Raw genomic sequence first — 15,618 nt, 5'->3', positions numbered from 1 at the left:
TGCTAGAACGGAAAAAGTTTCTCCAAATATGAAAACCTGCCGAGTATTTTTTGGGACAGTCTTAGCCCCCTCACGTTCCAAAACGCTCCGCTGCCTCTGCTAATGTCTTGCGTTTGATGACTAAACGCCTGAGGCTACGAACAAATGAAACTTCGGTCTTTCAAAGAAAGTCTCTGATATTATACTTAAGATAACGTTGAAATCGATGTTCAAGGTATGAATTTTAAAATTTGTTCCCGTGTGAAAGTTTCACACGTGTAATGCGTGTTTTAAATAGAGTCGAACGCTCTAGATTTGATGCATAATGACATTAGCAGCTGGCTTGAGAAGCGCCGAGTATTGTTGACGCTATTCTTTGATTAGCTTAAAGTCGGAATCTTTATGAGGGCGTCAACGAAGGGTATTGGAGGTGCCTGATAGCTTCCTTCATTTTTCTAGTATTCCCTTTTTTCGACGTTTTTGCTTGTTTACAAGCTAAAGTAGGAGAATAGGGGTTATGTGAACAAAATTTGGAACCACATATTTGTAAACTCTCAAGGGACTTTTTTAATTTCTCAAGGGACTGTTTTAATTTCTCAAGGGATTACTTTCCGCTGTGGGTGATCACTTGCGATCTCGTGGAAAAAACGTGACTTGTCACATTTATAAACGTTATATAACAATTTTAAAAGTGACATGTCAGCTTTCTTATCTCAACGCACGTGTGTCTGAAAGGCGATCTATAAAAAGCGTCGCACAAACAATGGATTGCGTAACTAAAACACGAATAAATAATCACTAGCACTTACATCGTTTAAAAATTACAAACGTCAAAAATAAACCATACCAAAAAACTCGCTCTTTTCAAAGATATTATTGAAGTTAAAACAAATGCAAGAGATGGGGGCTTCTTTTAGCTTAGGAGCGGTTAAAAATAAGGCCAAATTTGGTCGCTACATGCAAGCGCCATTCTATTTCGTCATCAGCCTAGGTCGTTAGGGACGTGACCTCGCGTTGACAGCAATGTTGCATGAATCGGCTTTACAACATGCGATCGTATCTACGCAGTTTGAGTGGAATTTCAGTCAAAGACAGCAAAATTCTTTCGTATTTCATCTTCAATGGCTTTTGTTTAATCCTGGGTCTTGATATCCGACCCTCGCAGAGCCTAGACAAAACGCAGCTTGAGTGTAACGATTTGTTTACGCCGCGGTATATGCGCAATGTTTTCTCCGACAGTAGTCGGAATTATCCGTATGTTTTTCGTGCTTTTTCGTGGAGCAATCGTAACGATACGGCCTTGAACACATTGAACAGCGGTCTACCTATAACAATTCAAATATGGCGTCGCAAAAACAAAGCGTCGAACGCATATTTTGCTGCCGTAATCGACTGCCTCGAAAGGTCCTTGCAATTTTAAAGTATAGAATTGTCAGATCTCGGTGAAATTTGCACTGTTTATTTGTGTAATGTTAAGGAATATGTGTATAAATACCCGGCGCGGACGAGCCATTTTTGACAAAATTATATGGCTGCATTTCCTCCGCGAAGATAGGAACTACAAAGAGACTGTAATGATAAGTTCGAAGAACAATGCACAGGATAAACCTTCCACTCATACTTCATGCAAAAACGTCGGTATCTCGAAGAGACTTTGATTTACTTTATTTTGAAATTACTCAGAGAAAATAACTGATTCAGCAACATGGCCGGTGTCCAGAGGGTTGTGCTGGTCAAAACATAATAACTTGCCCCAAGACAAAAAATGTTAAACGCTTTCAAAACAGGTTCTGCTTAAGAGCTGAATTTTACATTAAAAAAGCCGAACTTGGAAATCAATGTTTAACTCTGCTCTACGCATTGCGCAAGATATTTTCTTAGTCACAGTAACTTTTTATCTCTACCGGCTAAGCAAACATTCCAATTTTTTTAAACTCTTAACTATGAATAATTTTAATGTGGTTTCAATACAACTTGTAAATGCAAAGATATTATCTATAAGTAAACTAATGACTGAAGTTTTTAAACCGCTACTAATTAATTTGATGTTGACCGTGCCTTGTGAATGTTTTTTGATTTACTTCTGGCATCTTTCGACAACTTGCTGATAAATATTATTTGGTCAATGAGATGAATATAAAGTGAAAATATCCCGCCTCAATTCCATAGTTATAACGTACGTCTCTAATGGTCGAGTTCTATAAAAGGACAGGAAGACGCAGAACGCATCTTAACTTTCCAAGAGAGACCTGAGTAGAGACGACTTGCCTTGTCGCAGAACTGAAGAGGAACTGCAGAAATACCAAATAGAACGACAAAACTCTAATACAGTAAGTCTTGTTTTATGTCGGCTGCAGTTGCTCAGGAGGGCGGTGGGACATCGTGGAATCTTTTCTCAATTCCCATCTCTACACCAGTACCAGCAACAACGCTGTTTTGGGGAGACAGGTCGATCCCTGGGAGACATGTCACAGTTGTAGGAAGATACAAAGACAGAGACAGAAAAAAAATTCTGTCACATGAGGCAGCCCAAAGGGCCTTTTGATTTCTACTTTTGAGGCTAGTTGCCTCATTTGTGCGATATCAGATTTCACTTGCAATGTAATGTGAAAAACAACTTAATTTTAAATGAATTAAGGAGCAATGTCATTTGTTTTTTTTTAGATGAAAACCACCCTCATATTGTGCCTTGTTCTCCTTGTTGCCGTGGTCAGCGGTAAACCTGCTGGCAAGAAAACGTTCCAGCATGCCTTGAGTTCCCATTGGTCACGTGCCGTGAGGCGCGCTTTCAATTACCAAGAAGCTGATGCTGCTTGTTGCATAGATGATCAACCATACTCCAGTTGTCAAATACCACCTTGTCCGTGATTAACGCTGTTTTCCCAATTTACATCTTCCAAATCTTCAAAGCTGGGATATCTCAGGAATGGAATTAACTTTTGCTGCTGCGATTTCTTTAAAAAAAGTACTATGAATTTCGTGTTTATAAAGTATACATAATACATAATACATTAAATGCTTAGCTTCCAAATAAAAAGCTAAACCTCAGAAAGATTAACTTGCCTAAATGGCTTTACACCGCCACCAGGAACACAGACTCGTCAAAATAACACAAGGCAAACATAAGTTAAGCAGTTTAAGCCATTTCCATTTAAATTATTTCCTACACGTTATATTTAGAGCAGTTTTGGAAGCATTCTCATACAACCATTGTCTTAAACGGCTTAAAACGTAACTCAATCGTAAACGGAATGATGTCACGTAGATCGTATACAACATCTGTGCCACCTGTATTGTTTGAAGGCGTGTAAAATTTGGAGTAGCGTCGAGTGTAGCCGCTACTCTTAAATTAGAAAAAGTTGGAAACTTTATGAGGGCGTGAGTGGTGAAGAGTATCCACATTATCTAGGGTCTATCTACCTTAGCTACGCTATCCGCTGGATTTACTGGATGGTGATTTATCCGATTGATAGCATTATCAAACCTTTCAACGCTAGTACTATTCATTTTTTATCTTTTCCTTTTGGCTAAAAGAAAGTTTTTATCAACTAACGCAAAAGTACCGTCGGGTTCCTGCTGGACGAAAGGAAGAAAAACAAAGACGTCGGCGGCCTTCTTCTTAAACTTTTGCACTCGGCAAGGTTTACTTTCCCACAGAAGTCTTTCATCCATGTACAGACATGTTTTAATTTTTGTGCTATTCTACCGTCGAATAGATTGTAATTCTTTATACATATTCTTATTTTTATTTTATTTTTAGTCTTTTCGGGCTACACTGATGTAAACTGCTAGTTCTGTCAGATACAGTAGAACATGGCACTAGTCCTCCGCATGAAGTGAGGTTCCCACGCTCATTTGTACAAATCCGGCCCGCTGGCAGATATGGATCTGGCCAGGGGCCTTTATGACTTAGCTAATAAAAAAAAGGAAGAGAAATTATATAGGGAGAACGATCCTTTCAGCAACGGAAAAAATAAATTGGCCTTAAAGAATTTTTTTTTAAAAAAATATATGATATACAGTGGAATCTCGATTTTTCAAAGCTCCCTATAACTGGAACCAAATGTCATTTCCTTCCCTGAGTCGAACACTGACTGCGATTTTCCGAACTTATGGGAGTGTCCGTCTTAAAGATGTGTCCGTTAAGAGAGAGTGGACTGCATATTTAATACAATGGCAGATTCTTCATCATTATTGCGTTGTTTAAATTTGTTCTAAAAAACCCCTTAAAACAGATTCCACATAAGATTTTTTTTACACATAAAAAACTTTCAGTCTAAAAGCTGACAAAGTTGAATTGGGAAGTTGGTGTTTAACCATGTATTTCGCATGTTTCGCAAGAGGTTTGCCTTCTCACAGTAGTTTTTTATCCATAAACTGACACATACTAAACGAACATTACAAATGTTTTTTTGTTTACTCTTTGGCTAAGATTGCTTTAAGTGGGTTTCAATGCACCTTGCAAAGACCTAATCTATAAGAACCAGGATTTTTAACAACTGCTGTTCATTTAATGCGATCCTTATCCTTACATCTTTTGACATCTTGCTGATTCGGGTGTTATAATATGACCAATGAGGCTCCACGAAGTTTGAGAATGAAGGGAGAATATCTTGCCCGTTTCATCACTTTCTAATGGTCCACCCCTCTAAAAGAACAGATCGCATCTAAACTTCCCCAGAGAGATCAACTACCAAAGATTTGAGTTGTCACACAATTAAAGAGCAACTGCAGAAGGATTGAAAGCAACGACAAAACTCTAGCACAGTAAGTCTTGTAGCCTGCATGGCCGGCGTTTAAAGGGGAAGGAGGAGGGAAGCTCGAGATCGAAGCGCCAGGCGCGAGGAGAGAGCGCTCTTCGCGTTCTCTCCTTGCACCTCGCGCTTCGCGCTCAAACTGCCCATATCCTTCGCCTTTGAACGCTGGCCATGCAGGCTAAAATTCTTGTTTTTCAATAATCGCCTGCAGTTTCTGTCGACTTGTACCAAAATAATACAAGAGATACAATTAGGCTTCGGTTACCAAAACAATTCGGAAAGTCATTTTGTGCTGCTCGGAGGTGAATAGCAAAGGATAGCTAGAATTTTTACCTAACAATTAAACACGGAAATATCTCTCATAATATTTTTCACCAATACATCGCTTTATTTAAAAAAAAAAAAAATTTTTTTTTTTTTTTTTTTTTTTTTTTTTTAAATCAAAAAATAAAATAATAAATTATCCCAAACCCAATAATGACCCCCCCCCGGAAAAAAACCCCAACCCTTATAAAGACCTCACTCTCGGTTAATAAGTAGTATTTATCAAAGTATCGCAGTCGTCAGGTTTTTCTATTTTTGTAATCTGCATAGCGTTTCGTCTTCCTAACGAATGTATTTTCGATATTTGAAGAACAAGTTTTTACCAAGTTGTATGCTTCTACTAAAACGTGTTGACATAGTGATTTTGAGCCAGGGGGGGAAGGTGTCTCTAAGGAAAATGTTGGTTCAATCATCACTGCCAGTATGACGTCACGCTTCGCATGAGTGATATTAAAGATGGCGGGCAAGCGTCAATCGAGAAACGAGTCAATAATGTGACATTTTACTCCGTTACCTTCCTTCCTTCCTTTACTCAAGTCAATAATGCAGAGATGTTAGCGAATGCAACCGTCTCTCTTCTGCTATTTTTTGGTAGATAAGACGTTATATTCATTTTTTTTTAAATCAACAGAAACACCTTCGCAAAGTGTAGAATGATCGATGAAATCTGTAAACATAAACAGGTCGAGCTTTCGAGGGTCCTTGCACAGCGAATTTAATTTTTATTGTAACAGAAATAGGAGGTTTGGCACAGGATGTACGGTTCTTGATGTACGTGCAGTATCAGACTTTCAGCATTCGTGGATCTTCATGTCTTTCCCCTTAAAGGTGAAAATCGGAGCAATCAAGAGGAAAAAGGCTCTACACGGTAACTGCCTCGTCCCCAGGCGTCCTCGTCCTTGGTCGTGCACGGTTCGCTTGGTGTTGTGGGACTGACGTGCATGGTTCGCTTGGCGTTCTGGGCCTGATGCGGACGGGGAAGCGGCTCGCTCCCTAACCATCAAACCCCGCGCTCCCTGTTTCCCGCCTTACCGCCTCAACGTCCGGCCAATCGGCGCCTGGGGACGAGGCAGACACGGTAATTTCAGTTGGTCACCCATCCATGTATTAACCTCGCCCGGCAGGACTTAACTTCAGCCAGGTCGGATGGAGCCTGCGTTTTTATTGGGTATTATAGAAAAACAACACAGAATAACTTTACTTAAGTCTTTATTTATCGGTAATATTTTACTCCTTGTCTTGCGGCAACGAATTTGAACTCATGTCTTTCACATAACACGTTTTTCCTCGTTCAAAGCACAATGAAAGCGCTGGCCAAGTTAAGGCTTGCCGGGCGGGGTTAACTCTTGGATGGGTGCCCGACTCGAAATACCCCGTATTGTAAGCTTTTCTTTTTTTTTTTTTTCAGGAGGTATGCAATTAATGAAATTTAAGAGTCGTCACGGCAAGGAAAGCCACAAAATACAACATAACTGCACAGATACCAACAGTAGTATATTATAATAAGCCAATGAATGCGAATAAAAATATATGGAAAAATAATTCTACATGAGATCGCGCAGCAGCGATCGGCGTTGTTGACATGTTCTGGATAAAAATTATACCTTTGCACTCGAACGGAAAGACATGAAGTTTGGCTAACTCAAGCGACACGGAAGGCAACGGAGATTAATCGTTAATATTCAAGGAGTAAAACCTCCTATTATGAAGCGGATTTGAGAAAAATGTTTGGGTGAAAATGTGGATGTTTTTGATGGACTTCGCTTGACCCGAAAGCAAAATGGCGGTCCCGCCTATTGTCCCGTTCAAGAGTTAAAAATAATAACCAAATTACAGGAAAACGGGCGCTAAAAACCAGAAACAGATCATTCACACAGAAAGTTAAGGCATCAAACCTAACTACTGGGAAAGAATAAGCGAACAATAGCGATATAAGCACTAATGATAAGCCTTTCTGGACCTCTGCTGTGGCGTACTCGCGATTTAATCCCGCTCATCTGACCAAACCGAGGGAATCGCTCGCGCGTTGCCATGTGACGTCATACTGGCAGTGATGAGTCGGTCACGAATAAACAACTGGAAACAATAGAGTCACCTTCCCCCCCCCTGTTTTGAGCATTCTTCTGATTATATAGAAGCCCCTGCTGTGTAAATAGGTCACATCGAATCCAGACAATACCATTTCATTACTGAGGAAACGAAATAAAAAACCCCTGAAAATCTACAAACTTTTGAAACAAACTTGTGACTGACGGCCGACTCCAGATGACATGACATGAGTGAGGAATGAAATCTAAACGCGGCGAATAAAAGCTCTGTGTCCAAAATGTAGAGAAGAGAACACAAGTGTATATATTTCGGTACTACTTTGTACCATTATCAGTCTACAAAGACATGCAAAGAACATGGCCTGCTCGTTTGTCATAATCGGACACTTTACCGAGTAACTTGTTGGCCACATGTTTACAGGTCTTTTGAAATTTTATTCCTTCTAGTTAGAATAAACTTGAAATATATTTGAATAGAACGGAAAAAGTACGATTCCAAGATTTGTCCCTTGAAAAAGTGTTATTACCTTTTTTCTCAAAAAAATGATATGCATGAATGTGAAAGATATAACCGTTTCCAAGGTTACGAAATTTGATAAACTGCTTGCACTGCTTCCTTTTTTTTCCTTATAGTTCGTATTTAGTTTGAACACACGTGTTGATCGATGACGTCACGTGTCCTTATTCAAGCATGACGTGCTTCGTGTAAACATTCGTGGCCTGCATTGATTTCTGGGTCATAAGAAAAACGCGTTTACTGATTGGCAGTTTCGTAGAAATAAAATAACATTTTAAATATCTTTGAACACTCAAACGCTGAGTATTGTGTGCGGCTTTCTCATCAAAACTATTCGTTCTAAATCTCTGGTAAATTTGATGATGATGATGATGATGATGATGATGATAATTGTTACATGAGTAAGGGAAGATCGCACGCCGTGAAGCATGTCAGTGTCAGCATGCCAGTATGCGTGTGTGTAGGTTCTTTAATTAATTTCCATCGCTCTATCGTGTCCGCTGGTATTTTCTTGAACGCGGGCTCATTTTCTCTGCACGGCTTGTTACCCGTTCACAGCGGTCAAACGCAAAAATGACGTCACCTCCGGTCTTCGCTGCCTCGAAATTTTCTAAGAATTTGACTCGAAAGCGGGCAAACTTTTGTAAAAAATTGCTAAAGAAAAAGTACGGTGAAAGAAAATTTCAAGCTGGGAAACTAAGTGGAGATATTATCAAATTTCCCATCCTTAAGCTGCGTATAAACCTTAGCTTTCCAGGGACTGCGTTAACTTTTGGCTTTAAAGCGAAAGCTTTCGGAAAATTTAAGACTCTGTATGGAGAATTTTCGCGGGAATTACACAGGAACTGCGCACGCGCGCTGCGTTTGACCGCCGTGTGAGTCGGTAAGTTAAGTTGTCGTGCATCACACACATTTTCATAACGCCTTGCGATTCGTACGATTATCGGATTTCACCTGTAATGTAAGTTGAAATTAGAGAAGAGCAATGAATTTTTTTATAAAAATTAAGTAATCATGTCATTTCTTTTCTAGATGAAAACCGCTCTCGTATTTTGCCTTCTTCTCCTTGTTGGAATGGTCAGCGGCAAACCTGCAGGAAAGAAAAAGTTCCGGCATGCCTTGAGTTCCCCTTGGTCACGTGCCGTGATGCGCGCTTTCCATTACCAAGACCCTGATGCTACTCCTATTTGTTGCGACCGGCCACCATTTCACTGCAGTTGTTGTCCTGTAGCTTCCGGTTGTTAATGTTGTTAATGTCGATGAATGCAGTCATGTACGCTATTTTGCCATTTCAAATCGTCAAAATGTGCAATTATCTTTAGCGTAAGGGTATTTGACTAAATAAATAAGGGTATCTGGGATAACTTGATTGGAATTAACTTGAGCTCTTACAATGTCTTGAATGATACGGCGTGGTTCTTATTGAGAGCAAAAATAGGCCATTTCCGAGTTACCCGTTGTCTCTGTTTTGAATCGAGTTGACGTGCGAAACCATTGAAATGAAAATGAGCTTGATTTGCATTAAAATGGGCCTGTAGGTGAAACTCATTTTCATATGAATGGTTTCGCAAATAGACTCATTTTGAAACAGAGGCAAAGGGTAACTCGTAAATGGCCTATTTAGCACATATCAATTAGTCCAGTTGTATTACTCAGAATGCTTTAGTTTTAATACTTACCGTACTGAATGCATTTTTAGTAATTAGCACGTCTCTTAACAATATTGCCCTGTAAAATAATACGCTCAGTAAATAGAATTTTTATTTCATTTGCATGGAAACACCCACGAATACTTCGAAAATTGTTGTGCCAGCGCGCATGACACAATGAGAATACACCATAGCTGCATGTTGCTTCGCAACTTCGGTGACCCGCAAAAACTGTGGACTCAGTGACTTCTCAGAAGAGGTACGTCGCCTTGAACTATTACTCAGTGTTCTACCGACTTAGCGTTTGGCATAAATCGATTGAAACCAAATCGATATTTCACTGACCCGAGCTAATTTCAGTTCATATATCAAATGGCCGCTGCTTTTGAAAGCCAGATGAGCTCTTTCCTTTCAGTAATAGCTTTCATGGAGTTCTGCCCACAAGGAAGCAAGTCGAGATAATTATTAAACATCAAACTTCTTGATGGTTTGCTGAACTTCTAATTCTCTTAAAGCACTTTTCACAAAATTAATCATCTGCTCCAGACGTTACAGCTCCCTGAGCTGAGTCTCACGCAAAATTAAAAACACACTGTGGTATTTTGTATATTGAAACATTTTCCTTTTTCGGTTTCGTCACTGGTAGTGATTACGATAATACAATTCTGCCCTGTTTCAACAAAACATACCAGTGAACTGACAGAAAAGTCTCCAATTCACTGGGTCTCACGCCGGGGGGGGGGGGGGGCTACTCCCTATATTGGTCTATACGGGGAGGCTCCGCCCGAAAGGGGTCCCTTTTTCAAGCTCCAGGTATTTAAAAGGGTAGGGATTTCACAAGTTTAGGTATATGAAAGGGTAGGAAAATCTTCCATAATGATATTTTAAAAGGCCTTTACATTAAATATTTCGAGCAGACGCAACTTTTGGATGTATCGTCTTAATTTATTAAGCGCTACATAAAAATGACAAGAAAACATCCCGTTTTAGGTAAATGTGATGTCGTGTAGGTATATGAAAGGGGTGCCTTTTTGCAATAAAAGGTATACAAAAGGGGTACTATTTCTATCAAAATGATATATAAAAGGGTAAGAGGTTGGATCTTCGGGCGGAGCCTCCCCGTACAAAACTTTTTCGAGTATCCCCCCCCCCCCCCCGGGCTCTCACGCTCCCTTGCCATTCCCAATCACAGCTAAGGTGCCCCACAGGGTTGCCGGCAGCTGAATTAGACGCCAAAAATGGCCAGTCTCAGAGTGAGGCAGTCTCTGCGGAAAGTGACCAAAATCTGACATTCCCCACCCCTCTAGCAAGCCAGCAATACAACGCCTGACCCAGGGCTGCTAGGGCTATTAGGTCAGTGACCGAGCTACTTGTCACAAGCTTTGGAAACGGAGTCCTCTCCCAATTTTCCAGTGCGGCACTGCACGTTTTCTTAAATCAGGGTAGGTTTATATAGCGCAAATTCCATGTGTATACTTCTCCAGATGAGCTTTATAGCACAGTCACTTAAATTAGTAAGTCAGTCAGTCAGTCACTCAGTCACTAGGTTGGTAGATAAGTAAGCTGGTAGGCAGGCAGGCAGGTAGGTAATTTTTTAAAAAAGTACTCGTGGGTTACATAAAAATGCTCACATTTTTCCGATTTTTTTAAACATAGAATATTATTCAGTTACATTTTTCAACAATAAAATGTAACGATCAATGTTTGATGTCAGAGTACGCTCTCGAGCTATCTCTGCCTTGGCTGGCTGACTTCCATTGTTCCTCGATGATAACGTGGATGATGCCATCTTGGAACGAGTGTGATGGACTGGGTTTCTAAGAAGGCAACCGCTGACCTATCAAACCTATTCCTCAGGTCTCCTCGGCTCCTTTGACTAAAATGGGGGGGTAAAATGCATCTTTGGACGCCATAAATAAAGTCAAATTGTGCTTTTTAACACAAAATTATACGAAAATCCAAAATAATGCTAGCAGTGCTTTTTGGGATGAAATGTAAAAAAAGAATACAGGAGAATACATTGGAATACAGGAGAAAACACGAGAAAACACGAGAATACAGGGGAATAAAGGAGAAAACACGGGAATACAGGAGAATACAGGAGAATACAGGGGAATATATTGGAATACAGGAGAAAACATGGGAATACATTGGAATACAGGAGAAAACATGGGAATATATTGGAATACAGGAGAAAACATGGGAATACATTGGAATACAGGGGAATACAGGAGAATACAGGGGAATACCGGAGAATACAGGGGAATACAGAAGAAAACATGGAAAAACGGGAGAATACAGGAGAAAACATGGGAATACAGGGGAATAAAGGAGAAAACACGAGAAAACACGAGAATACAGGGGAATAAAGGAGAAAACACGGGAATACAGGAGAATACAGGAGAAAACATGGAAAAACAGGAGAAAACAGGAGAAAACATGGGAATACAGGGGAATAAAGGAGAAAACACGAGAAAACACGAGAATACAGGGGAATAAAGGAGAAAACACGGGAATACAGGGGAATACAGAAGAAAACATGGAAAAACAGGAGAAAACAGGAGAAAACATGGGAATACAGGGGAATAAAGGAGAAAACACGAGAAAACACGAGAATACAGGGGAATAAAGGAGAAAACACGGGAATACAGGAGAATACAGGAGAAAACAGGAGAATACAGGAGAAAACATGGGAAAACAGGAGAATACAGGAGAAAACACGGGAATACAGGAGAATACACAAGAAAACAGAAGAATACAGGAGAATACAAGAGAATACAGGAGAATACACGAGAAAACAGGGGAATACATGAGAATACAGGGGAATACAGGAGAATACAGGGGAATACAGGAGAATACAGGGGAATACAGTAGAATACATGAGAATGCAGGGAAATACAGGGGAATACAGGAGAATACAGGAGAATACAGGAGAAAACATGGGAAAACAGGAGAATACAGGAGAAAACACGGGAATACAGGAGAATACACGAGAAAACAGAAGAATACAGGGGAATACAAGAGAATACACGAAAATACACGAGAAAACAGGGGAATACATGAGAATACAGGGGAATACAGGAGAATACAGGGGAATACAGAAGAATACAGGGGAATACAGAAGAATACACGAGAATGCAGGGAAATACAGGGGAATACAGGAGAATACAGGAGAAAACATGGGAAAACAGGAGAATACAGGAGAAAACACGGGAATACAGGAGAATACACGAGAAAACAGAAGAATACAGGGGAATACAAGAGAATACACGAAAATACACGAGAAAACAGGGGAATACATGAGAATACAGGGGAATACAGGAGAATACAGGGGAATACAGAAGAATACAGGGGAATACAGAAGAATACACGAGAATGCAGGGAAATACAGGGGAATACAGGAGAATACAGGAGAAAACATGGGAAAACAGGAGAATACAGGAGAAAACACGGGAATACAGGAGAATACACGAGAAAACAGAAGAATACAGGGAAATACAAGAGAATACAGGAGAATACACGAGAAAACAGGGGAATACATGAGAATACAGGGGAATACAGGAGAATACAGGGGAATACAGGAGAATACAGGGGAATACAGTAGAATACATGAGAATGCAGGGAAATACAGGGGAATACAGTAGAATACAGGAGAATACAGGAGAAAACAACGGAATACAGAAGAATACAGGGGAATACAGGAGAAAACATGGGAATACAGGAGAATACATGAGGAATACACGAGAATACAGGAGAAAACATGGGAATACATGGGAACACAGGAGAATACAGGGGAATACAGGAGAATACAGGAGAAAACAAGGGAATACAGGGGAATACAGGGGAATACAGGAGAAAACATGGGAATACAGGAGAATACAGGGGAATACAGGGGAATACAGGAGAATACAGGAGAATACAGGGGAATACAGTAGAATACATGAGAATGCAGGGAAATACATACTAGTTATGCAACGCTTTCGAGTGGTATACTATGGAATATCCCACGAGTCACTTGTATTTTCTCGGTATACACACGAGCCTTTAGGCGAGTGCGTATACGAAGAAAATACAAGTGACAAGTGGGATATTCCATAGTATACCACGAGAAAGTGTTGTGTAACTATTTTATACCATGCCATAGAAAATACGCTTACTAAATTTCATCGAGAATAAGATCGGGAAGGTTGGGTTGAATACCGTCGAATATACAACGGCTTTCCTGTATTCTGATTGGCTGTATTTTCTATAGCGTGGTATAAAGAGGAATACAGGAGAATACATGAGAATACAGGATAAAACAGGGGAATTCAGGGAAATGCAAGGGAAACTAAGGGATAATAGAAGAATCCAAGGAATACACAAGAATACAGGGGAACTTATTAGAACAATAGGGAATATATGGATACGAAATTAATAAAGGGCTTAATCTAAATACACTATAATAAGGGATAGATGAAGTACCTACGGTTTCTAGAAGGCAACCGCTGACCTATCAAACCTATTCCTCAGGTCTCCTCGGCTCCTTTGACTAAAATGGGGGGTAAAATGCATCTTTGGACGCCATAAATAAAGTCAGATTGTGCTTTTCGACACAAAATTATACGAAAATCCAAAATAATGCTAGCAGTGCTTTTTGGGATGAAATGTAAAAAAAAAATGTTCTAGGTAGGTAGGTAGCTTGGTTGGTTGGTAAATTGGTAGGTAGCCGAGGTAGGTTGGTTGGTTGGTTGGTAGATCGGTCAGTCAGTCAGTCAGTCAGTCGGCGACCTAGTTAAGTGGGGAGAGCAGTTGCTAAAGGATTGCTGAAGACTGCGTTATGTTGTGCGTGCGGAAAGGGTGCCAGTCCCAAACCGTGGTTTAGAATTTAGAATCCTTAAAACTCGGAGAAAAGAAGCTAGAATACCGATATTTTTTACAAATCAGAGATAACAAAGCCTTCTTTATAATCTGCCGTATGCAATTATTATTAACACACAAAAAAAGAAACGCTACTGAAGAACGACTGTAAATACGAGTTTGTCACCCTAACTTTTATAATAATGCGAATCTCTATACGCCGTTTGACTTTTGTTTTCTTGTTATGTTTTGGTCTCGGGACTTGACAAATACGGCCGTGATTTGAAACTCTTGAAAGACTCTTCAATGGAACAAACCTCTAAAAAAAGCTTATCTGTATGAGGTCTGGTTTTCAAAATATGACAGTTAGAAACCTTCCTTAGCAACAAACTGGTAGTCAAGATTCACCCCCCGGAAAGAACGTATTTTTTCATTGCGCAAGGCTTTCTTTCCCACAGTAGCGATTAAAATTCTTTATACATATTCATAATTCAATGTTCGTTTTAGCCTTTCGAGGCTACAAGGTAAACTTCTGGTTTGAACAGATACCGAAGAACAACGCACTCTCCTCGGGTTGAAGTGAGGTTCCCACGCTTATTTTTAAAAATCCGGCCGCTGGGAGATATGGATCTGGGACCTTTATAGCCTAATAGCTTCTTACTTATTTCTATTCTTCCCTTGAGTAATATAAAAATAGTAAAAGTAATATAAAAAAGTAATATAAAAATAGAAATGTAAACTATTAAGAGGGAATGAGCCACTTAACAGCGTGACTGGTGTTTAGAGCGGCCCTGCTGGGGAAACATAATTTGTCCTTAGAAAATAAAACGAGTTTTGAAACATATGACATACAATAGCCGATTCTTTCTGTTATCACTGTTTGTGTTGTTAAAATATATCATTTAATCTAAAAGCCCCCCCAAAACAGATCCAACATAAGACTGTATTTTACATAAAAACATATTACAATCTATAAGTCGACTACAAAACAACATTAAGAACGAATTGGGAAGTCCGTGTTTAACCCTGCTTTATGCATTTCGCATGTTTTTCGCAAGAGGTTTTCTTTGCCATAATAATTTTTCATCATTCATAAACTGACACGTACGAAACAAACATAGCAAATGTTTTTTGTTAACTCTTTGGCTATGAATTGTTATACCATGGTATACGGGGGTTTCAATGCACCTTGCAAAGACCTTATCCATAAGAAATAATAATAACTCAGAATTTTAACAACTGCTGTTAATTTAATGCGATCCTTATCGTTACATCTTTCGACACCTTGCTGATTGGTGTTATAATATGGCCAATGAGGCTCCACGAGGTTTGGATATGAAGGGAGAATATCGTGTCCCTTAATTCCACCCCTATAAAAAGACAGAAAGCCGCATTTCGCAGCTTAGCTTCCTCAGAGAGTTTAACTACCAAAGATTTGAGTTGTCACACAATTGAAGACGGGAACTGCTCAAGGACCAAAGCAAACGAAAAAACTCTAGCACAGT

At 39.7% G+C, this 15,618-nt stretch overlaps 1 protein-coding gene across 1 annotated transcript in view; it reads right to left on the bottom strand.

Annotated features, from left to right (window-relative positions):
- LOC144643725 (tachykinin-like peptides receptor 99D) overlaps positions 1 to 15,618 on the bottom strand; it is a 140,252-nt gene that overhangs the window by 38,723 nt on the left and 85,911 nt on the right. The window lies entirely within an intron of this gene.

The sequence above is a fragment of the Oculina patagonica genome, chromosome 2, assembly GCF_052425735.1.
Source record: "Oculina patagonica isolate OP01 chromosome 2, crgOcupat, whole genome shotgun sequence".
NCBI classification, from domain to species: domain Eukaryota; kingdom Metazoa; phylum Cnidaria; class Anthozoa; order Scleractinia; family Oculinidae; genus Oculina; species Oculina patagonica.
This window is presented reverse-complemented; position numbering and strand designations above follow the sequence as displayed.